Here is a 26,774-nt window from a genome sequence, read left to right as displayed (position 1 = left end):
GCCTTTGCTAGTTCTATTATCTGCAACCGAATTAGTTGGCAAATCTGTGATATCTATACCCACAGCGACCACAGTGCTATAATTATGAACATTGCTGACCCTATACCAACAGCTACGGCAGCATCCAGACAAGAACTTCCTGGTTGGAAGAGCAACACCTTTGACAAGGAAATATTTCGTTTATGTATGGAAAACATGGAATTGAACGGTTCTCCAGAGAACATGGCGGAACAGCTAATTTACTACACAACACGGTCTTGTAATGCATCTATGAAGAAGAGGAAACGTGGAATTAATAAAGCTCCTGTATATTGGTGGAATAACGAAATCGCTGAGCTACGCAAAGAATGTGTTCGAGCCAGAAGGGACTATACAAGGACTCGCGGCAGACTGGACAATGATATACATCACCAGATCCTTAGAGTAAAAAAAAGGCACTTAAATCTGCAATTCGAAGAAGTAAAAGAACATGTTTCTTAAACATCTGCGAAGACGTTGATAACAATCCATTTGGATTAGCATACAAGCTCGTAATGAAGAAACTGAAATGTATAAGTACATCATCACCTACAGAAGATAGAATCCTCAGTAACATAGTAGCCCACCTCTTCCCACAAAGAGATGCCACGACATGGGTATCCAGTAATCCGCGAGATAGCTTTAGCTTCCCAGTAGTTACCTTATCTGAAGTACAACTGGCTGTGTCAAGATTTCATGACAGGAAAGCGCCTGGACTTGACGGGATTCCCAACCCGGTTTTAAAAGAGATTGTAAAGTGCAGTGACGACAAAGTATTACAGCTAATCAACATGTGCTTACGGAAAGGATCCTTTCCATCAATTTGGAAGAGACAAAGACTAGTACTACTACCCAAGGATGGGAAACCATTAGAAGAACCGTCCTCGTATAGACCACTATGTATGATCGATTCTTGCGGAAAGCTGCTGGAAAGCATTATTTGTCATAGATTGGAGGAACATATTGACTTAGTAGAAGGGCTATCAGATACTCAATTTGGTTTTAGAAAACGTAGATCGACGATACATGCAATCAAGGTGGTAGTAGACATTGCAAAAGAGGCAATCAAAGGCAAATGTTGGAGGAATGGCGCCAAGGAATACTGCATCGTTGTAACTTTGGATGTTAAGAATGCCTTCAATACAGCTAACTGGGAAAATATTGTGAATTCTCTAAGACGGCTAAATACCCCAGCATATCTAGTGGCCATTATTGAAGATTACTTCCGAAAGAGAGTTCTAGTCTATGGTACCGATGAGGGAACAAAGCAATACGACGTAACAGGTGGAGTTCCCCAGGGATCCGTGCTAGGACCCCTTTTATGGAACGTTATGTACGATGGTGTTTTAAGACTCAATCTTCCGGAAAGGGTGAAGATCACAGGCTTTGCAGATGATGTAGCGCTAACGATCGTCGGGAAGACTATTGATGAAGCGAAAACAGTTGCAGAAAGTAGTATTTACATGGTCAAATCATGGCTCAACTCAATGGGTCTCTTGTTGGCTGAACATAAAACTGAAGCTGTATTGATAACAAGTCGTAGGGTGGTAGAATATACTAACCTCAAAATTGGGAACTGCGAAATAAGGACCAAAGATAGCCTTAAGTATCTGGGTGTCATGATAGACAATCGTTTATCGTTCAAATGTCATTTCAATTATGTAAAAGCTAAGGCTGGTAAAACATGTGCTGCGTTACACCGTATAATGCCTAACACAAGAGGTCCTAAGTACCTAAGAAGGAAAGTTCTCGCGGGAGTAGTAAAAAGCACAATTCTTTATGGAGCTCCGATATGGGCCGAGTCCACCAAGCTCAAAACCTATACTAGAAAAATAAATTCTGTTTATAGGCTTATGGCACTCCGGGTATGCTGTGCATATAGAACAGTATCTGATGAAACAGCTTTTGTCATCGCAGCCATGATACCAATTGATATTCTGGCAAGGGAGGCAAAGTGTGGGTACGAATTAAGAGGCATACCAGAGAATGACAGCTCTGTCAGGAATGTCCGAAGGGAGAGCATGGCGAAATGGCAGTCCAGGTGGTCGACTACAACAAAGGGCAGGTGGACATATACACTGATACCCGATGTCGATGTGTGGTGCAGTAGGGAGCATGGATATGTAAATTTCTACCTTACTCAATTTCTAAGTGGACACGGTTGTTTCAGATCGTACTTATATCGATTTAGACTTGACACATCTCCGTTTTGTCCGAACTGTGTTGAAAGAGTGGAGGATCCCGCTCATGTGTTCTTTGATTGTCCCCGATTTAGTTCTCACAGGTCAAATCTTGAGCAGATAATGGGAAGTAGAGTGAACCCCGACAATATAGTTCAGCTCATGCTGATTTCATTGGAAAACTGGGAGCATATATGTGAGTTCATAAAGTTGGTTCTCTTAGAATTACGGAGCCAGGAGCAGATTCGAAGAAGAATGTAGCATTAGATGAGGTGTTTACCTTAACCCCCCCTGCGAGGAAATACTTTTGCGGTGGTTCCGCAGGGAATATGGACTAGTGTTTCGAGGTTATTTTAGCGTGTTAAAGTCTCGCACTCCTGGCATCAGGGGGCCAGAGTCTTTCGATGATTTTTTCCTCGTATAAAAAAAAAAAAAAAAAAAAAAAGATAGATAGATAGATAGATAGATAGATATATAGATAGATAGATAGATAGATAGATAGATAGATAGATAGATAGATAGATAGATAGATAGATAGATAGATAGATAGATAGATAGATAGATAGATAGATAGATAGATAGATAGATAGATAGATAGATAGATAGATAGATAGATAGATAGATAGATAGATAGATAGATAGATAGATAGATAGATAGATAGATAGATAGATAGATAGATAGATAGATAGATAGATAGATAGATAGATAGATAGATAGATAGATAGATAGATAGATAGATAGATAGATAGATAGATAGATAGATAGATAGATAGATAGATAGATAGATAGATAGATAGATAGATAGATAGATAGATAGATAGATAGATAGATAGATAGATAGATAGATAGATAGATAGATAGATAGATAGATAGATAGATAGATAGATAGATAGATAGATAGATAGATAGATAGATAGATAGATAGATAGATAGATAGATAGATAGATAGATAGATAGATAGATAGATAGATAGATAGATAGATAGATAGATAGATAGATAGATAGATAGATAGATAGATAGATAGATAGATAGATAGATAGATAGATAGATAGATAGATAGAGATAGAGCCGAGCTCTAGGCTACTATCGGGGTCAGCGGGTGGTGGATAGCTGAACGGCCTACAGATATGTAGGTCAGCTGCGATTAATAAGCAGTCCCCGACCGAGAGCGGCAGACTTTGAGGGCGTACTATAAAAAGGTACATGTGCCCGTTGACAAATCTGTGGCAATGGCGAATGGAGGCCGCCATCTAAATAAGCATCCACCCACAGGGGATGCCCTTAAGAAAGGAGCAAATAGGAGAGTGATGCCTTCGTGGATTCCCCAATCGAAAAAAATCCAGAAGCGTCTGACCCATATTGGGCGGCTATCTGGTCTGCGTCTGACCTCAGGAGAGGCGGCAGAATATACATTGACTCGTCTCTATGGCATTAAGATCGAGACCAGTAAGATCTTAATTATGGCATACTGGAACACATGGATATGATGAGGATGAACCCTTGGCCTGACGACTGCAGTATTCCGGAACTTAAGTATGTAGAAGTGAAACCCTACAGAAATGGCTTCTGGGTTAATATTGCAGCTGCCTCCGTCCCGCTAAAACCCGGGAAGTCTCGAGACACGCTCTAAGTTTCGTCGCCATTAAGTTGGTGGTGTAGGTTCAGTTGACGTTGTCCTGATTAATACGGGTCTGGCTCTGAACACAACATCTCATAAGGACGTTGTGTCAACCCTCGCATGGCCTCCCTGCTTGCAAAGATAACCATGAGACCAAATAACGTAACTATACATCAAACTTAGATAACGGTTTTGAGTTGGGACCCAGTGAAAATATGAGTACCAATGATAAAATTAACAATATGAGTGAGATAAGAGAGGAAAATCCTTTCCAAAAAAGTGGTAGGATACGAAGATCACCAGCTAAGAATGATGTTTCCCAATCGTACAACGCAGGAAATACAACAGTCGAAGAGAGACATCTTGAACATCTTAAGATGGAAGAGGAAACAGCGTTCGTTGACCTTGGTAACAAACTGAGTGCAATGCACACCATAATATGCGAGGCTAGGAACATTCATAAGCCTATAAGAGACAACCTCCTGCAGGCTGTTGCATTATATCAACAGCTTCGAGAGTATAGAGAGGCAATCGCCCTGAATCTCATTCTGGATACACCACAGGGAACACCGGAAGTTGTAAGAATCAATAAAGGGACACAAACTGAGAAGGAAACCACTAAAGACGTTACTAAGAGAGCAGCCGCCTTCACACCAGAGAAAAATAAACCTACTAAAAAGATTCGCACATCACAACCAGAAGAAGTAGGTGTAGATGCTGAAAACGACAAGCAGTGGTCCGTAGTAGAAGGAAAGAAAAGGAATCGAAGCACCAAGAAGAGAAGCAGTAAGAACGTGATTAGAAATAAAGGTGAAACAATAACAATTAAGGCTGACGGTTCAAGCTATGCTGATATATTGAAGGAAATGAAGATTGCCATTAAACCTGAGGAAATTGGCGTTGGTATAAGGAAGATACGAAAAACCATGGATGGAAACGTTCTAATAGAGATGACGAAAGGAGAAGGACAAGCGAAGAAACTGGAGGGTGCTATAAAGGGATCCTTTGGGGACAATGTTCAAGTTCAAACAAATCTAGAGAAATTTCTTCTTGATATTAGAGATATGGAAGAAACTACCGATGAAGGGGAAGTAATTAATGCCATTATTCAAGCCTCCAGTGAAGCAGATAGTACCAGGATCAAAGTACGTAACATGCGAGACTACTATGGTGGTACGAAACAGGCACTCGTAGAAGTACCCGGAAACATTGCTGCTACTATTCTAGGGAGAAGTAAAATTAAGGTCGGACTAGTATTATGTCGAGTAAGAAGGAAAACATTTGTCAAACGGTGCTTCAGGTGCCTAGAGCAAGGACACCTTGCTCGGTCTTGCCAAGGAAGAGATCGTAGCCAAACCTGTATGAGATGCGGTATAGATGGACATAAGGCAAATACATGTAGAAACGAACCGAGGTGTGTAATCTGTCTAGAAGCTGGCCGACAAGATATAAACCACTATATTGGTACTGGCAATCTGTGCAATTATAAAAAATGAGCGTTAAGATACTCCAGATAAATCTAGGGAGAGGTCGGGAAGCCCAACAGCTGATGATAAATAGCGTAATGGAGAAGAAAGTAGATATAGCACTAATAAGTGAGCAATATGCTAGAATTGAAGGCAGCGCTTGGTATCAAGATGCTCTGGGCAAATGATCTGTGTATATACGTGACCCATTGATTACAATAGATAGAATTGAAGAAGGCAATGAAAATTTTGTAGTCTTGCACACCAGCAGGGTACGAATATATAGTTGCTACTATTCACCAAACATGGAAATAACAGAATTTCAAAATAAAATTGATAAACTCGAGCAAAACGTGAGGAACGGAACTTCTCCAGTGCTAATAGGAGGAGACTTTAATAGTAAGTCGTTTGAATGGCTCTCAGGAAGAACAGATAAAAGAGGAATAGCAGTAAGTGAAATCTCTGGGTCTGGTTGTTTTGAACAGGGGAAGGTCTCCAACTTTCAGGAGAAGAGACTCTAGTTCAATTATAGACATAACTTTTGCGTTACCGTCTATAGCAAACAAGACACTAAAATGGGATGTTCTAGAAGACGAAACACCGAGTGACCACCAATATATCCAGATGGAAATGGATCTGTCATTCAAAAATGCCACAGCGAACCCCACTCGAACTAAATGGAATACACGAAAGATAGATAAGGAAAACTGCGTTGAAAAGCTGATGGATATCAAATCCAGAACACAGCCTAGTGACAACTTAAATGTAGATATCGCTGCCGGACGACTTACCGACATCCTCACAGAGATATGTAATGCTGGAATGAAAAAGAATAAAATGGTTGGTCGAGTTCGAAAACATGCCTACTGGTGGAATCAAGAAATCGCATGTTTCAGAAGAGAATGTCACAAGGCAAAACGAGTAGCTACACGAAGGAAAGGTGATCCAGTAACAATGGAATTGTATAGAAGAGCTAGGAAAAATCTCAGAGTTGCTATCAGAAACTCTAAGAAAAAGGCTTGGGACTCACTATGCGAGGAAGTAAATAAAGACCCATGGGGCCTTCCGTATCGAATAATAATGAAGAAGACGGGAAACAGATGCAAAATACCAGGTATAACAGATCCAAGTTGGGCATACACTATAGTGAGCACACTTTTCCCCCAAACGGAAAGAACCAGGAGGAACTTACCTACATTGCAATGCGCAAATAACTACGATCTTTTCTCTCGCAATGAAATAATTGATACATGCCACACTTTGAAGAAATGCAAAGCACCAGGACCAGATGGGATCCCAAATGAAATCATAGCTATAGTCTGTGAGCACTGGCCGGATATATTTATGGATACATTTAACATTTGTCTCAAAGAAGGAGTTTTTCCAAAACTTTGGAAAAAACAATATCTTGTGCTGTTGCGCAAAGGCAACAAACCATTAGAAAATCCATCTTCATACAGACCCCTATGCCTTTTGGACACTTGTGGAAAGTTTTTGGAGAAATTGATATTAAATAGACTTGTGATGGAAATAAACGAAAAAGGAGGTTTCTCACATATGCAGTTTGGATTCGTGAAAGGTAAATCCACTGTAGGAGCCATCCGTGAGGTGGTAAATACTGCAAAGGAAGCTTTTGAGCACTTGCGATTTTGCTCCATCGTCACCCTGGACATCAAGAACGCATTCAACTCTGCAAACTGGAATGTAATTCGACAAACAATGCGAGAGCGAAATTTCTCAGAATATTTGGTAAAAATGGTTGATAATTATCTGGAAGATAGAATCCTTGAATATGATACTGAAGATGGAATAAAAAGCTACGAAGTGACAGCTGGCGTCCCCCAAGGTTCCATACTGGGTCCTTTTCTATGGAATCTAATGTACGACGGATTGTTGAAACTGAATCTACCAAATGGATCACGACTAGTTGGATATGCAGACGACGTAGCCCTAGTAGTAGATCAACCTTCTGTACCCTTGATCGAAATAGTAACAAACGACTGCTTAGGAAGAGTTAATATGTGGTTAAGAACAACAAATTTAACACTTGCCGCGAACAAAACTGAGGCGATTCTTGTGACCAAACGAAGATCTTTTGAATACCCGAAACTGAGAGTGGATGGATATCAGATTACTATGAGTAGGACTTTGAAATACCTGGGTGTAATCCTAGACAGCAGACTATCTTTTGAGCCACATATAAGAATGGTAACTGAGAAAGCCTTAGGAACTGCATCAAAACTGTCAAGAATAATGCCAAATATTAAAGGCCCAGGACAAACTACCAGACGACTAATTGTTACAGTAGCATATTCACAGGTTCTATATGCAGCTCCTGTTATGAGTGCGACTGTCTCAAGTAGCAAAAAACTCAGAACCATCCTAGAAAAGGTGCACAGGACATGCACAATACGAGTAACATCAGCATACCGAACCATATCTACTGCAGCTGTGTCCGTTCACGCTGGTGTGCCACCGATTGATCTGCTACTAAATGAAAGGAAGGAAATATACGATGAACGAGTGTCTGTCACACAAACCGTCGGTAACCATAGGAGCGAAATAATCCGTATAAAAAAGGCTACAAGAGAAAATCTTCTCGAAACGTGGCAAAGACAATATGATGAAACAAATAAAGGAAGATGGACCCACGTTCTCATTCCCAATGTAAAAATTTGGATGAACAGGAAGCATGGGGAACTAAATTTTTACCTGACGCAAATATTCAGTGGACATGGCAACTTTGGTAGCTACCTGCAAAGATTCCGGATAAGACAATCCGCAATATGCGAAATCTGTAACGAATGCGAGGATAACGTCGAACACACAGCTCTGAAATGCATCTCCTGGAGCAGCAGGCGGAACATCCTACCTGGTATGTTTGAGAACATGACCATAGCACAAATGATAGACTTAATGTTATCAAGAAGAGGGAATTGGTGCAAATACTCCCACTTTATTGAGGAAATTATGATTGAGAAGACTAAATGCCAACAAATACAAGTGCCGAACCCCTAATCGCATACAAATGTATGTGGACGGGGGACTAGGAAAACGATGATGACTGCGGTGCAGTAAATGAACACCATCCCGAAGTAATGCGGGAGCGGTCCCGGGGTGGTGGTTCCAGTGTAGGACCACTAGATTAGTGCGCTATCACTACGTCCATAAAAAAAAAAAAAAGATAGATAGATAGATAGATAGATAGATAGATAGATAGATAGATAGATAGATAGATAGATAGATAGATAGATAGATAGATAGATAGATAGATAGATAGATAGATAGATAGATAGATAGATAGATAGATAGATAGATAGATAGATAGATAGATAGATAGATAGATAGATGGGGCATTTCATGTCAAGTGAACCAACTTTTGAAATCGATGTCTTCCGATCGGGATGAAATTTGCACCAAGGTTAGCTCTATTGGATAGTAACTCAGACACAATTTTTCAACAACATCGGTCGAGAACTCTCTGAGTTATAGGGGGTAAAATTTTGACAATTTGGTCAAACAGGGGTTTTTTCTTATCCATGTAACTTATTACCTATTGTTCTTAGCAAAATGTGTCCCAAATAGTATAGATAGCTATTTATTCGATCTTTCGAAAAAAAATATTTAAAAAAAAAAATAAAAAAATTTTAATATTTTTTTTCCGAAATCAAAAACTTTTTTGACTTTTTTTAAAAATACGTCCTTTTTTTTTTTTTTTTTTTTTTTTCTTAAAATAAAGTTTAGATATTTTCCTTGAACACCTACTTGGTCGCTTAGTGGGATGCGAGTGGGATATCTATCAAAATAAATATTTTGTAACTCAAAACATAAAATTTTTGACTTTTTTTGCAAAATCAAAAACTTTGTTGACTTTTTTTTTTCAAAATGGACCCTTTTTTAATCTTTTTTTTTAGGTCAAACAAAAGCTTAGATATTATCCTTGAAGACCCTTTTGGTCGCTTAGTGGGATGCGAGTGGGATATCTATCAAAATAAATATTTTTTAACTCAAGACTTACAATTTTTGACTTTTTTTTTGCAAATACGATTTTTTTTCCAAATGGGCCCTTTTTTTAAAATTTTTTTTGTAGTCAAAAGAAAGCTTAGGTCCATTCCTTTAAGATATTTTTAGTCCCTTAGTGGGATGCGAGTGGGATATCTATCAAAATAAATATTTTTTAACTCAAGACTTACAATTTTTGACTTTTTTTTTGCAAAATCAAAATTTTTTTCCAATATGGGCCCTTTTTTAATTTTTTTTTTTGCTCAAAAGAAAGCCTAGGTCCATTCCTTTAAGATATTTTTAGTCCCTTAGTGGGATGCGAGTGGGATATCTATCAAAATAAATATTTTGTAACAATTTTTTAATTTTTTTTTGCAAAATCGAAATTTTTTTCCAATATGGGACTTTTTTTTAAAATTTTTTTTTTGCTCAAAAGAAAGCTTAGGTCCAGAGTTTAAAATTACTACTATATTAGTCAAAAAATTGCAAAAAAAATCATAATTTTACATGAAAACTGCAACAAATATTTAACAAGATAATATTTCATTGTATACATACTAAAAATATAAATACTATTTACGAATTCCATATATGCACAAGCTTCATGGTAGAAATATTTGTCGCAGTTTTTCCAAAAATATTTTGCCTTACACAATATTTTACGTTGCAGCTAGAAGACAAAATGAAAATTTTTCATTTTTAAAACTTTTGCTGCCTAAATATATGTATATTTTTGGTTAGCAAAAACAAATGAAATTGCTTGTGTATAATATACAAAAAATTTACTACAAAAACATCATACATGCAAACAAATTGCAGCGTGAAAACCATAAACTGCAAACGATATGCGCAGTGAAAAATTCAAACAATGAAAATATGGAAGATGCTAAAAGTAGACTGACAAACCATACGAAGTTGAAAAATGTAAAATACGAAATTGTGCAAAGTTAAAAATGTTTAAAGCGAAAATGTTTATTTTTAAAATATTTCCGCCGCATATATGGTTTTGTTTTGCCGCATATAGTCATTGAGTAGAAAAATGTGAAAAAAACTATGAAGTTGATTTGGGTGTACAAAATAAAAAATTGTATTGAAATGTGTGTTAATAAAGAATTTTAGTGCAATAAAATAGAAGTTTTATTTTTTGAGGTATGTAATTGTATGTATTGTGAAAGATAGCAATGCAGTGAAAATTAAATTAAATAAGATTCTGGACAAAGGATAGCTAGCGGAGGATATTATTATTGAATTTTTTGATTGATTGGCTTTTTTAATACGAATTTAAATGTATTCATGCTGGTGGTAATAGGAGTCCAGAAAAATTAGTAAGAACAAAAATAATTTTGTATGTAAAGCGGTTAAAAAAGGATATATAATGCAACAACAACAGCCAAATACCATAAATAACAGGATCATTCATTTTATGAATAAAATCTATCATAATAAAATGTTCAAATGTTTCCTTTCGTAAAATTTGTAACAGGAGAACAAACAATAAAATAAGCAGCATAGAAAAAAATTGTGGAAGTACAATTTTATGTGTAAGATATAATGCAAAAAAGGCACAGGTATAAGTACAACAGGAGCAAACGGAAATTAACTGCAACAACATCAACTTATACAAAAGAAAGGAAAAGAGTTAAAAAGATGACAAAAATTCCTCGATCTAAAAATAAACCAAAATGCGTATCATTTACGCTCTCACTTGATATTTGTATACAGTAAAATTTTCTTCATTGCAGAATTATATTTTCAGGAACTTTCTTAAATTTCGTATCTCCTGTTATTTATAACCTCTTTGTATTCATTTGTAGTGATAAATTATTCTTGCTTTCATGCATGTGTCCTTCCATAATCTGGTTGTTGCATTTTCTATCCCTTTTTAACTCTTTTCCTTTCTTTTGTTGATGCTTACATTTTCTATCATTCCTCTTTATCCTTTTTTCTCCTGCTACAAAATCACTCACGATCACGATTGAACCTATTTATGTATTTGTTTATGATTTTTGCATAAATTGTTGTTGTATGTACACACATACAGCAATTTTATATCATAATTACCTACTTGTGTGTATAAGTTGATGTTGTTGCAGTTAATTTCCGTTTGCTCCTGTTGTACTTATACCTGTGCCTTTTTTGCATTATATCTTACACATAAAATTGTACTTCCACAATTATTTTCTATGCTGCTTATTTTATTGTTTGTTCTCCTGTTACAAATTTTACGAAAGGAAACATTTGAACATTTTATTATGATAGATTTTATTCATAAAATGAATGATCCTGTTATTTATGGTATTTGGCTATTGTTGTTGCATTATATATCCTTTTCTAACCGCTTTACATACAAAATTATTTTTGTTCTTACTAATTTTTCTGGACTCCTATTACCACCAGCATGAATACATTTGAATTCGTATTAAAAAAGCCAATCAATCAAAAAATTCAATAATAATATCCTCCGCTAGCTATCCTTTGTCCAGAATCTTATTTAATTTAATTTTCACTGCATTGCTATCTTTCACAATACATACAATTACATACCTCAAAAAATAAAACTTCTATTTTATTGCACTAAAATTCTTTATTAACACACATTTCAATACAATTTTTTATTTTGTACACCCAAATCAACTTCATAGTTTTTTTCACATTTTTCTACTCAATGACTATATGCGGCAAAACAAAACCATATATGCGGCGGAAATATTTTAAAAATAAACATTTTCGCTTTAAACATTTTTAACTTTGCAAAACTTCTATTTTATTGCACTAAAATTCTTTATTAACACACATTTCAATACAATTTTTTATTTTGTACACCCAAATCAACTTCATAGTTTTTTTCACATTTTTCTACTCAATGACTATATGCGGCAAAACAAAACCGTATATGCGGCGGAAATATTTTAAAAATAAACATTTTCGCTTTAAACATTTTTAACTTTGCACAATTTCGTATTTTACATTTTTCAACTTCGTATGGTTTGTGATCATGTGATCCTGATAGTACGTCATCGACATACATATTCTCTTTGAGTATGGTAGAGATTTCGGGGTAATCATTATTACAACATTCTGCAAGTTCGAGAAGAATTCTCAGGGCTAAATATGGAGCACAGTTAACTCCAAATGTTACGGTCTGTAGCTCAAATTCTTGGGGTTCTATTTCAGGCGGACAGCGGAATAAAATCCTTTGATATGGGGTGTGGGTTAACAAGTATTTGCCTGTACATCTTCTCGATGTCGGCATTAAAAACGTATTTAAACAATCGCCAACGGGTTATTAGGACAGTTAATTCTTGTTGTAAAACTGGTCCGGGGTATAATACGTCATTTAGACTTAATCCAGACGAAGAGGGGTTAGAGGCATTGAATACAACACGTAGTTTATGGGGTTCTTATGCCGCAGAACTTCACGGCTTTTGTGAGCTTCTGAGAAAGCCTATGCTGCTACCCTATATCTTCGAACTACAAGTGAAAATGGTCACATATCTACTCATTTACTCCTATCCAAAACTAAAGTTGCCCCGGTTAAATTCGTTACTCTCCCCAGGAAGGAACTATGTGGCGCTGAACTGTTAGCCAAATTGATCGCATCATTTCTGTCTCAAATTAAGTTTGATAAATGCAAAATGCATCTCTGGACGGATTCAACTATTGTGTTATCATGGCTTCAAAAACACCCCTCGCATTGGACCACTTTTGTCGCCAAATGAATGGCGTCATGTTTCCTCTAAAGACAACCCAGCTGACTTAGGATCACGAGGGCTAACTGCAAACGAATTGATATGCAACGATTTATGGTGGCATGGACCAACGTGGCTTAAACTCCCTAGTTCCGAATGGCCGTCAATATTGCCCATTATAGACACTCACGAAGAAATTAGGCCCGTAAAGACTCATTTGAATCAAAACGCTGATGATATATTAAACCGCTTCTCTGATCTCTCACGTGCAATTCGTGTAATCGCTTACATATATCGATTTTACCATTCTACTCACCCACATTATAAAACCACATTTAATTACCCCTCTCTCACCATTCAACACACGGAAATAAAAATTGTTAAACTTCGATTAGTGGTTTCTTGTCAAAGGTTTTACTTTCCAGAATATTCACTGCTTTCTAATGGACAAGAGATTCCCAAGAAAAGCCCTTTATTAACATTTAACCCGTTTATCGATTCATATAACATAATGAGGATCAATGGTAGACTCTCGCGATGTGAAATGCTATCTTATGATGAGCGATTCCCTATGATTCTCCCCTACTCAGGTCGTTTTACCCGATTATATTTAGAACTTTTACATAAATACACAATACATGGAGAAAATTCGCTTCTAATACGTCTAGTACGTTTAGAGTTTTGGGTACCTAAGCTAAAAAATCTTGTAAAAACCATTATATATAACTGCAAGACTTGTGTTTTATATAAGAAAAAACAATGTCAACAGCTCATGGCTTCACTTCTACCTGAACGCACATTCCTTTCCCGACCTTTCACCAATACCGGTCTAGATTTCGCTGGCCCATTTAATATAAAGTCATATGTTGGTCGAGGGTGTAAAATAACCAAAGGATATGTACTAGTATTTGTTTGCTTTGCTACGAAAGCAATTCATTTGGAAGCCACCAGTGAAATTTCAACCCAAGTCTTTTTGGCGGCATTTTCCCGTTTTTTCTCACGTAGAGGTACTCCACAAGTTCTATACTCTGATAATGGCAAAACTTTTGTAGGCTCAGCTAACATATTTAATAAAACACAAGAAAATCTCTTCTATTTTATTGCACTAAAATTCTTTATTAACACACATTTCAATACAATTTTTTATTTTGTACACCCAAATCAACTTCATAGTTTTTTTCACATTTTTCTACTCAATGACTATATGCGGCAAAACAAATAATATTTTAAAAATAAACATTTTCGCTTTAAACATTTTTAACTTTGCACAATTTCGTATTTTACATTTTTCAACTTCGTATGGTTTGTCAGTCTACTTTTAGCATCTTCCATATTTTCATTGTTTGAATTTTTCACTGCGCATATCGTTTGCAGTTTATGGTTTTCACGCTGCAATTTGTTTGCATGTATGATGTTTTTGTAGTAAATTTTTTGTATATTATACACAAGCAATTTCATTTGTTTTTGCTAACCAAAAATATACATATATTTAGGCAGCAAAAGTTTTAAAAATGAAAAATTTTCATTTTGTCTTCTAGCTGCAACGTAAAATATTGTGTAAGGCAAAATATTTTTGGAAAAACTGCGACAAATATTTCTACCATGAAGCTTGTGCATATATGGCATTGGCTTATAGTTTGTATATTTTCAGTATTTGTGCACATTAATATGAAAACGATTCATATTTATTGCGCAGTCGGTAGTCAAATGTAAAAAACGTTTAACTAATTTTAAACCCTGCTTAGGTCTTTTCCTTTAAGACCTATTTTGTCACTTAGGAAGATGTGAGTAGGATATCTATTAAAATAAAAATGTTGTAACTCAAGACATTCAATTATTGACTTTTTTTTTGCAAATTCGAATTTTTTTTCAAAATGGGCCCTTTTTTAAAAATTTTTTTTTAGTCAAAAGAAAGCTTAGGTCCATTCCTTTAAGATATTTTAGGTCCCTTAGTGGGATACGAGTGGGATATCTATCAAAATAAATATTTTGTAACTCAAGATATACAATTTTTGATTTTTTGGCAAAATCAAAAACTTTTTTGACTTTTTTTTAAAATGGGCCCTTTTTGTAATTTTTTTTTTTTGCTATAAAGAAAGCTTAGGCCTATTCCTTTAAGATGGTTTTGATCGCTTAGTGGGATGCGAGTGGGATATATATCAAAATAAATGTTTTGTAACTCAAGACATACAATTTTTGTGTTAAAACATTTATTTTGATAGATATCCCACTCGCATCCCACTAAGGGACTAAAAATATCTTAAAGGAATGGACCTAGGCTTTCTTTTGAGCAAAAAAAAAAATTAAAAAAGGGCCCATATTGGAAAAAAATTTTGATTTTGCAAAAAAAAAGTCAAAAATTGTAAGTCTTGAGTTAAAAAATATTTATTTTGATAGATATCCCACTCGCATCCCACTAAGGGACTAAAAATATCTTAAAGGAATGGACCTAAGCTTTCTTTTGACTACAAAAAAAATTTTAAAAAAAGGGCCCATTTGGAAAAAAAATCGTATTTGCAAAAAAAAAAGTCAAAAATTGTAAGTCTTGAGTTAAAAAATATTTATTTTGATAGATATCCCACTCGCATCCCATTTTGAAAAAAAAAAGTCAACAAAGTTTTTGATTTTGCAAAAAAAGTCGAAAATTTTATGTTTTGAGTTACAAAATATTTATTTTGATAGATATCCCACTCGCATCCCACTAAGCGACCAAGTAGGTGTTCAAGGAAAATATCTAAACTTTATTTTAAGAAAAAAAAAAAAAAAAAAAAAAAAAAAAGGACGTATTTTTAAAAAAAGTCAAAAAAGTTTTTGATTTCGGAAAAAAAATATTAAAAACTTTTTATTTTTTTTTTTAAATATTTTTTTTCGAAAGATCGAAGAAATAGCTATCTATACTATTTGGGACACATTTTGCTAAGAACAATAGGTAATAAGTTACATGGATAAGAAAAAACCCCTGTTTGACCAAATTGTTAAAATTTTACCCCCTATAACTCAGAGAGTTCTCGACCGATGTTGTTGAAAAATTGTGTCTGAGTTACTATCCAATAGAGCTAACCTTGGTGCAAATTTCATCCCGATCGGAAGACATCGATTTCAAAAGTTGGTTCACTTGACATGAAATGCCCCAGATAGATAGATAGATAGATAGATAGATAGATAGATAGATAGATAGATAGATAGATAGATAGATAGATAGATAGATAGATAGATAGATAGATAGATAGATAGATAGATAGATAGATAGATAGATAGATAGATAGATAGATAGATAGATAGATAGATAGATAGATAGATAGATAGATAGATAGATAGATAGATAGATAGATAGATAGATAGATAGATAGACTAAGCAAGGAGCCAAGTGTTCCTTTTCCCATTAAAATAGTTTGTTTTGAAATAATGATCTGCAGCACTCTGATCCCAAATAAAGGCATCATGGTTAGCTCCAGGGTGCCTAGCGTCTACATATCTGATGATCATATCTTGGTCACAAATCTATAAACAAAAAGTAAACATTGATGGACTTTGTTTAGTAGTTGATTTATTATACTGCATATAAGGTACTCACCAGCATGACATTAATGCTGTAATAACCTTTACGGTTATAATACAGGTGGTTAATTTCATTTCCGGGAGCCTTTATTCGTACATGTGTGCCATCTACACAACCGACCACGCCTGGTATGCCACCGCTTCTAAAAAAATATTCTTTAGTACGGGTTTCCTCCTCTAGGTTTTTTTCCAGCTTTATCCACTTTGGTCCTAGGTAAGTTTCAAAAATGTTGAGCAGTTCACCGATTATATTGCAAACTGTGGACTTGGATATGGAGGAGATGAACTCATTTCCAATCGAGGCTTGGTAACCACCAGTTGCTAGAAACGACAACAATGTCGCTAGCTTTGTTGGCGCTGGAATATGGGTGTTTCCATTTTTAGCTTGGGCTTTATTTCAACCAGCAGCATTAAAAAAATTTTTTTTTGACGCGAAATGCGTCGATAAATCTAAAAATATAAACCTATTTTTATAACTTTCAGTCTTTTTTTATAAACTTACCGGTTTTCCGGCAAATCCATAACATTTTCAGCATCACGAATATATCTGCGGCATATCTGTGTATCGCCAGCTTCACTTTCACTTGAATCACTAAAATAAATTTCGACCGACGGAAACATTTTTTTATTTTTAATATCAATTGAAAATTTTCTTGTTTGAAAATAAAAATATGGATTTGGTTTGTAAACAAAAAAACTGCTTTATTTACGTTTATATAAGGGTTACCATTTTTTCTTTGAATCACAAGTTTTTGCATACAAAATATATAACAAAATTTAAACTTAAATATGGTGGTAACAATGAGATATGACAACACGTAAGAAGACATAAACTAGACGAGTAAGACAACGTAAGCTAGACGAGTACTTTAAAAAAACTCATTTTCTTACGTACTCGTCCGGGTACTACTCGCTCGTCTAAGTACTTGCTTGTATTAGAAAAACAGCACATTAATAAAAAATAATTCACGTTTTAAATAAATTTAACATTTTAGGAATATAAAATAAGATTTGAAAAGCCGGAAATAACATCAAAATATCAATAAATAGGAGAAAAACATGTAAGTGAATAAATTCTTAATCTCCAAATCGTTATCATGCAACTAATTATTAAATTATTTTCAAGATATACAAATCAAGCAATCAACAATTACAATGAAAATTTCTGAAATACAAATAGGAATATCTGAAATACAATTGGAAAATTCTGAAATACAATTAGAAACTTCTGAAATATGTATAATCGAAAATTTTTGAAATTGAATTAGAAAATTCTGAAATATAATGGGAAATTTCTGAAATTCAATTGGAATTTTCTGAAATATAATTAGAAATTTCTGAAATACAATTAGAAACTTCTGAAATACAATTGGAAGAAAATACAAAAAGTACTATTCCAATAAAGAAAAAGTACCAAAATAAATTTAATTAAAAATAGTTTTATTAATTCATTTATATTCATGTACATATATAAAAAAGTAAAAAAAAAACAAAATAAATTAAAAAAAAAAACAAAATATAGTTAATTTAATAAAACAAAAAATGTAAAAAAAAATAATAATTTCCTCTCGGTAGAGGCGGAGGAGGTGCAGGATATTGCCGCTTCTTCTGCGGTGTTGCCTCCTGTTGTTGTTGTAGTGGTGATTGTTGCTGTTGTTGTGGTGCTTGTTGTTGTGTTTGTTGTGGAGCTTCTGCTGTTCGTGATAGTTGTTGTTGAGGTGCTGGTGCTGCAAGTTGTGTAGGTGCTCGTTGTGAAGATGCTGCTGTTTTTTATTTTTAAAGTAGCGCTTTCCCCTTCTTTTTGTAAGGACGGATGGAGCCTGTTTAGACTTGCCACCTTTTGAAATTTCCAAAACGGGACACCACTAAATGTCAAAAAATTTCAAAACAACTTCAAATTCAGAAGTTGTTCTGAAAAAACCCTTACAGTGATGTTTTTCAACTTATCGATCTGTAACTCAGTCAGTTTTTGTTCAATTTTTATTTTTTTTAACGTGTTGGGAAAGAAAACTTACTACGCTTCAAAATGAAATGCTTTTATTGATACATTTGTAAGTTATAAGTATTGTTTTTGTTACGATCTTTTTTTATTTGCAAAAAAAATTTGGTTTTCATAGAAAAAAATTAAAATAACTATTGTTGAATTTGAAAAATTACGAAAAAAAAAATAAAAAAAAATGTAACATTTTTAATAACTTAAACAATTTCTTAGATTATTTTTTAAAATCGGTTTTAAAATGTCTGAGTTAGAGGTATTGAAGTACTACCTACCCTAAAACACTTGTTTCAAAATAACTCAAAATTTTGAGGGTGTTCAAAATCTTTGAAAACGGTTTTAGCATGTCCTCACCTAGGCATACAACCTCTATTAGGTCGCTTTTCAAGTTCTGACAAAAAGTGTTATTTTGAAGCAGTGTTATTATCCTATTTTATTTATTAAAATCAACAATAACACATTAATTTTAATTGTGTAAAATCTGGAGAACTATTACTGTGAAAGTCTTCGAACTTTATACACGAGTAAATAGTTATTTTCGAATACCTAAAATTTTGCCCTAATATCACCCTTACTATTCTACATTTTTTGGGTGAAAATGTTATTGTGTTAGTGGGCGTGGCATCTCTCATACAAAGTAAATAGTTAATTTCGAATATCTGGAGTGCTATAATTGTAAAGTATTTAAACTTTGTATGAATCAAATTCTTGTCACTATACGGAGATTGGCTGAAAATAGGCGAGACTGAATTTTTTAAAAGTAAATAGTTATTTTCAAATATCTGGAGTACTATAATTGTGAAATTCTTCAAACTTTATATGAATCAATTTCATATCACGACATGAAGTTTAACCAAATTGGTAAGAATCGGAAGGAAAATAAATATTTTCAGAACTATAATTGCGAAATTCCTCAAACTTGTCCGATAGCCCACTTATCATTTTACATAGTTTGGCTGTAAAATGGTCGGGATTAGATTAGTGGGAGTGACACCTCCCATACAAAGTATATAGTTAATTTCGAATATCTGGAGTACTATAATTGTAATGTATTTAAATTTTATATGAATCATTTCTTATCACTGTACAAAGTTTAGCTAAAATGGTCTAGATCGGAACAGTGGGTGTGAAACTTTCCATTCAAAGTACATAGTAAATTTTGAATATCTGTATAATTAAAATTGCGAGATTCTTCAAACTTTGTCTGAAAATTTATTTTTTATAATTTTACCTAATTTGTTTCACCTCATTAAAAAAATAGTTTATAAAATCTTTAAAATTTTTTTATTTTACTACGTAGGAGTAACGAAGCGCAGCGGGTTATTTAATAAAGTTTACCTATTTCAGTCCATAATTTAAAATTTATATTTTTAATCGCTTTTATCAGCTTTTTTATTATTTGAAGTAATAAATTCAACAAACTCAGTCCATTTCAATGGACCAACAACTCACCTTTAACTAAAGGTACAAGCATCCTAGAGCGAGTATCGTGCCATTTATTTTTCATGAAAGTTAAATAATGTTTACTAATGAGTTTATTGAAACTCATAGAAGTTAATGCACTAAGTACCTATGTATATTGTTAAATAGTGATATTCAGTTTTTAGAAAATACTATATTTCAGAAAATAAAGCATCCTTGTTTATCGGTATTTCCAATTTTTGATTTTTTTATATTTTTTGTGGTAATTAATGAAAAAGTTATGTTTTTTTTTTAAACGGGGCAAATGGCGTCCCGTTCAGAGTATCGCCGGGACACGGGACATTCGACTCTAAAACTGGTCTGTCCCGTCGAAAACGGGACGGTTGGCAAGTCTAGTTTGTCTATAATTTTTTTACAGTATTATGGCTTCTTCCTATTATAGAGGAGATTTCACGTGACGATTTGCCTTCATTTTTAAATTTAATGACTTACTTTCTTGTTTCAATTGCAGTTTGTTTTCCCATTTTGGCTTTAAAGTTCTCGCGATCAAACAAGAAAAGCTACTATCTTAAAATCTCATGAGACTAGCAGCAAGATCCACAAAAAATTATAATCTAGGCAAAAATAAAGAATAACAATATATTTTTTTATGTAGCTAGAAAAATCTTATTGCAATTCTAAATGTGTACACTTTTTTCTGACGCGTTAAAAATGGAGTATTTTTGGTTTTGTTGTTACTGTTTTTGTTGCAGTTGAAATAGTTTAGTTTTTTGTTTATATATTGCAAGAGAACAATTAAGTGTTTTGTTAAATATACTAGAACTGGAGAAAAAATTGTTTTTAATATGTAAATAAAACGATTTAAATGTAAAAACAAATTGTACACTTTCTTTTGACGCTGACTATATTTCTTTATGATAATTTAATGAAGTGACTTTTTTAGTTTAAATATAGTATGTAAGTTAAGCGAATGGCAAATACACTTAACAAATTTAATGGAATTATTTTCTTTCTTTAATAATGCATAAATTGATTTATTTGCACCACACCTATTATTTGCCCATCTGTTCCAATGGCACTTAAATTATTTAGGCTTAAATTTAATTTTTGTAAAAAATGTATAAGACTTTCAAATAAAGCGTCTGCTGGAGCCTCCTCTAAAACCAAAATTCCGTCATTATTTTGTCTTCCTTTGAGTTGAAATATCTGATACATATTGCCATCCATTTTACTCTAGACATGTATATTATGAAAGTAGACAGTTTTTGGAACTGTGATAAATAAATATTAGGATTCATTACATTGTTTCCTTGCTAACTTTACAAAGTTTATAATTTATTTTAATAAACAAAAAAAGTTTAGTTGATTTCTAGGTTTGAAAAATCATCGAAACTTTTTTTGTGTATATAAAACTATGCAGATTTCCACACAACCACTTAGGTACCACATAATTTGCGTTGTAATTTTTTTAAATGGCTGACTTTCCCTGTAGACCTACAATATTTTATTATAATAAATTTAAGGTATTCTATTTTATCGATGCAACTGATTTGTTATTGCTAATTTTACTATTAATATTTTCTACATATATACCAAAATATTAGATTAATGTTTTAATCATCACATAATTTGCATATCATTTAGACATATCATTTACATATATTGCTTCTGCAAATGCCGTAATGTTTTTTGCAAAATGTGCAAACATATCTCAGACATATGTCACAACAAAATTTTTTAATAGATTTTGATGCATCATGTGCAAAATGAAGACAAATATAAGATAAAAGATCACTATACATGTAAAGGGTATTTTTTAGAAACGGGTATATTTATCTTGATTTTCAAGATTTGAATAAATTCCAGTTTGTAGACTGTACAATGAAGTGGCTCCAACGCATAATCGGGCAAGATTTTGTCTAATGTAAATGTGCCTAAACATCAAAATAATGCACCAAAAAAATTGTTTTTATCGCTTATAATTACACTCCATATTCCAATATATCTAACAAATAACAAAAATTAAAATCTGCATAAATCTGTAAATTTTTGCAGAAAAACCAAAATAACTCAATTTCTTGTTTTTCTCACAATTTTGAACCATTTTGAAACAAAATGTTAAGCAATGTACGAAAAAGTTGGTATCGCAAATCAGGGTTTCGATATTCAGCTCTAGCAACATAATTCTTACATTTGACTATGCAATAAATATGAATTTATCTCATTTCATCACAATCAGCTAATATAAATATTCATACTGTTCGTTCGTATTACTATTAAAATTGCAATGCTAGTCTGCAATTTTTAGTAGCAAACACAATCCATTGCATATCCACCAAAATATATGTTCGTGCTTTAGTAGCACATACAGTTTTTTTTGTCGTGCTAATATTGCACTCCATTCATTTTATTTTGTTTTGCTGGCAATCTTTTCTAGCAAAAATACACACTTCTGTAGTAGTGCTATAGCACAATTGACATTTCTGCAATTGATGCTATCAGTTGCTGTTCTTGATAAGTGCATAACAACATATCAGTAAACACACCCAATGTACAGTTGGGCAGAATCAAAATTTTTTTTAAATAAATCTGGCATTTCTAAACGGCTAATCTGATCAGGATAAAATTTGACGCGGGCGTAGCCAAGGAGTAATCGAGTTTAAATTATTGAAATGGGCCCTACAAATGCCCCAGGGGCGGCGCTATGGGGGCTCAGAATAGGGTACCTTCGACATGCTAAATTTTTAAACACGTCCCATTTTTTTGTTTCCCATTCGATTTCAAAGAGTTTTATATGTTTAGAAAGCGCTCGCCTATGTCTTGAAAAAATATGCTTGCGTGTGCTATTTATCTCTTATACTTTTCGAGTTATAGGCATTTCAAAATTGAAATTTTAAAATTTTGCCATACCTTGGTCCGCTTTTTTAAAAATATAGATCGTACTTTTGTACCGAACGGGCTCGATTTTTTTTTTGTTAGTTAGACAACTAAATTATCAGTAATATACAAAATATTTCAGAGTAATATCGATTATAGATCCAAAAATAAACGATTTTCAATTTAAGAATTCAAAAAATAGTAGATTTTTGCTGTTTTTTGGATGAAAAGGTGACTTAACTCTTTTTTATTAAAAAAAAACTTTCTTTAAGAACATATAACAATTTTATGTTTTTCTGTAAGGTAGCTTCACAGAGAACATTTTAGTATACAAAACATGTCCTATTTTTTGAACATGTTGCCCTTTCGTCCTGCGGAATTTGACCTATTTTTTGATAAAAATTTCAACTTTGGGCCACATGTTCTAAAATCCCAAAGTTGGGATCAAAAAACGGAAAGCAGCTTTAGAATCCTTGATGTGTTCCCTATTTATCCCCAAAGTATTTTCCCAGCCCCGAGGGAAATGTAGACCCTATGGTTAAAATTGTAAAAAATACCATTTTCAGGATTTTTGCTTAAATTTTTATGAATTGTAGGATTCCTTTTGACCTTTTGAAAAGTTTTTTTACACTTTGTAATTTGGAATGACAAATTTAAAAAACGTTGAAAATTTCATTGAGTTTTGCTAATAAATAAAGATTTTATTACATATTACATATTTATTGAGTTTCTAAAACTAAAATTTTTATCAAAATTTTAATAGGATTGCAAATACATATTAGGAACAATTTGATCCACATTTATTCCGAACATTTGTTTTTCTTGTTTAGATATTTTAATTTTTGGTCTTACAAAAAAAATGCAAGTCAATATCTCAGTTAGATTCAAAAATATTTACACTAATGAATAATCGTTATTTCGTATTACATACTTGACAATAAAATAACTAGCAGCATCCAAATAGCCAAAAAACAAGATATATCAATGCAACCATAGTAGAGCAACCAAAGAAATGTAAATTGCTGCCAGAGAAAATTGCTAGCACAACAAAACAAAAACGAATGCTGACGCGCAATATTAGTTCGGCAAAAAAGTGTGTATGCTGCTATAGCACGAACATATATTTTGGTTGTTGTGCTACAATAACGAGTTGACAACTGGTTGTATCTGCTACTAGAAATTGCAAACTAACATTGCAATTTGTATAGTAATATATGAATAGTAACAGCAAATTTATATTAGCAGAGTTATACAAAATTATAATAGATCAATTGAAATATTACTATTGTTCTATATGTGTACTAACACAAACATTTTAAACTCAATTATTTCGAAATGGCAAAAAAATATACACTATTGTTTTATTAAGGGGACGATATTTTATGTTTCTACACCATTTCCAATTGTATCTCAGAACTTTCTAATTGTATTTTAGAAACTCCCAGTTGAATTTCAGAAAATTTCCAATTATATTTCAGCATTTTCCATTTGTATTTCATAAATTTCCATTTATATTTCCGAATTTTCTAATTGAATTTCAGAATTTTCCAATTGTATTTCAGAAATTTCAATTTGTATTTCAGAAAACTCTAATATTGCTATTAGAATGAAAATTTCTGAAATACAAATAGGAATATCTGAAATACAATTGGAAAATTCTGAAATACAATTAATTAGAAACTTTTTAAGTATAAATTAAAACTTCTGAAATACAATTGGAAAATTCTGCAACACAATTAGAAAATTTTGAAATATAAATGGAAACTTCTGAAATATAATTGAAAATTTCTGAAATTGAATTAGAAAATTCTGAAATATAATGGGAAATTTCTGAAATTCAATTGGAATTTTCTGAAATATAATTAGAAATTTCTGAAATACAATTAGAAACTTCTGAAATACAATTGGAAGAAAATACAAAAAGTACTATTCGAATAAAGAAAAAGTACCAAAATAAATTTAATTAAAAATAGTTTTATTAATTCATTTATATTCATGTACGTATATAAAAAAGTAAAAAAAAAAACAAAATAATTTAAAAAAAAAACAGTAAATTTAAATAAAAACAAAATAATTTAAAAAAAAAATTAATAATTTCCTCTCGGTAGAGGCGGAGGAGGTGCAGGATATTGCCGCTTCTTCTGCCGTGTTGCCTCCTGTTGTTGTTGTGGTGGTGGTGATTGTTGCTGTTATTGTGGTGCTTGTTGCTGTTGTTGTGTTTGTTGTGGAGCTGCTGCTGTTCGTGGTAGTTGTTGTTGAGGTGCTGCAAGTTGTGTAGTTGCTCGTTGTTGTTGTATAGATGCTGCTGTTTTTTTTATTTTTAAAGTAGAGCTTACGTTTGGCTTTCATCTTCTTTTTTTTTAAGGACGGATGGTTGCACTGATGGAACCTGTTGCTCCACCGTAATTTTAAATATGATTGACATTACAAGTATAACGCGGACGGGGCAAGGTCTCAATTATAAGACGGGTGAGATAAAACTTCCCAACCACTTCTTTCTAATCTATATACATATATAGATTTGTTTAGATTGATTCTGGGATACGTTTCACTTCAGAACAGATTATTCGCTTGATTCGTTCTTGGCCGCAAAAGATGAGCAGTGCACATTGGTAACAATTTTTTATATACATTTTTTAGCGCGTTTTGACAGTATTGAATACTATTGTGCGTTTTGATTAAAAATATAATATAATATGATTGGCATTGCTCTGAAAATAAAAAAAATTATAAAAAAAATATTTTTCAAAAACTTACCATTTTCTTTGTTTTTTCCTGAAAATAAATGAATTTTTTTTATATTAATCTAGTTTAAATTAATTTTGAATTTTAAATAATAATTATTTAGGCGTAGCCCAAATAATTATTATTTAAAATTCAAAATTAAATTTATAAATTAAAAATATAACATTACTTACCAAGTTTCTCCTATATAATGACGCCACAGAGTTTTTCACAAGCTTAACCAAATTTACGGTTATTGCGGTGTTGTAAAGCGTATAAATAATAAATGTATGTTGGTACTAGCTGACCCGATGCGCTTCGCCACCTCAATTAGAAGAAAGAAATAGTACTATCAAGTCTCACTTTGTGAATCTAATTATAAATGTCTAATTTCATATTTCTGGGTCCATTATTATAGAAAATTCAAAATTTGTTCCTAATTTTTAAGTTTATTATTATAAAATATTCAAAAAGTACCATTGCAATAAGGAAATAGTACCATTGATTATCACTTTTAAATTCGCATTCACTAAACCATAACCCGTCAAGTTTGAATTTTAGATTTGTAAATCATTTCCTATATTATCAACTAATTTTGTTTCTATAATACTTAATATTTAATAAATTATCACAAAACCGAAACCGATCGGTTTTTAATTTTTTAAAATTCTTCGATTTTTTGGAAACTCTAGGTCCATTATTATAGGATAATGGTATATATATATGGACCCGAGTGAGTGTGGTTTCCCACTCACTCGGGTCCATATAAGCTTAATTTCATGGCTTTACGTTCATTGGTGAAGAAATTACAAAAAGTACCATTCGAATAAAGAAAAAGTACCAAAAAGTCTAGCCCTAGAATTCTCACTTAGGACCATATATGCTTAATTTCATGTTTCTAAGTTCATTGTTATAGAAAATTCAAAAAAGTACCATTAGAAATAAAAAAAATTACCAAAAAGCAGCTACTTGTGGATTCCCACTCACTATGGTCCATATAACCTTTATTTCATGTTTCTAGGTTCATTGGTGAAGAAATTACAAAAAGTACCATTTGAATAAAGAAAAAGCACCAAAAAGTCTCCCCCTAGAATTCTAACTCAGTTAGGACCATGTATGCTGAATTTTATGTTTTTAAGTCCATTGTTATAGAAAATTAAAAAAAGTACCATTAGAATATAGAAAAAAAAAGTACCAAAAAACCCACACTTGTGGTTTATAT

At 32.9% G+C, this 26,774-nt stretch overlaps 1 pseudogene; it reads right to left on the bottom strand.

The window, feature by feature from the left end:
* The window catches only part of LOC135950752 (putative nuclease HARBI1), a 34,140-nt pseudogene extending 8,963 nt beyond the window's left edge, over positions 1–25,177 (bottom strand).
* Positions 25,178–26,774: the final 1,597 nt, after the last annotated feature.

This window comes from Calliphora vicina, chromosome 2, assembly GCF_958450345.1.
Source record: "Calliphora vicina chromosome 2, idCalVici1.1, whole genome shotgun sequence".
Lineage (NCBI taxonomy): Eukaryota > Metazoa > Arthropoda > Insecta > Diptera > Calliphoridae > Calliphora > Calliphora vicina.
The sequence above is the reverse complement of the archived record's forward strand: the minus strand, read 5'-3'. Positions and strand labels throughout refer to the sequence as shown.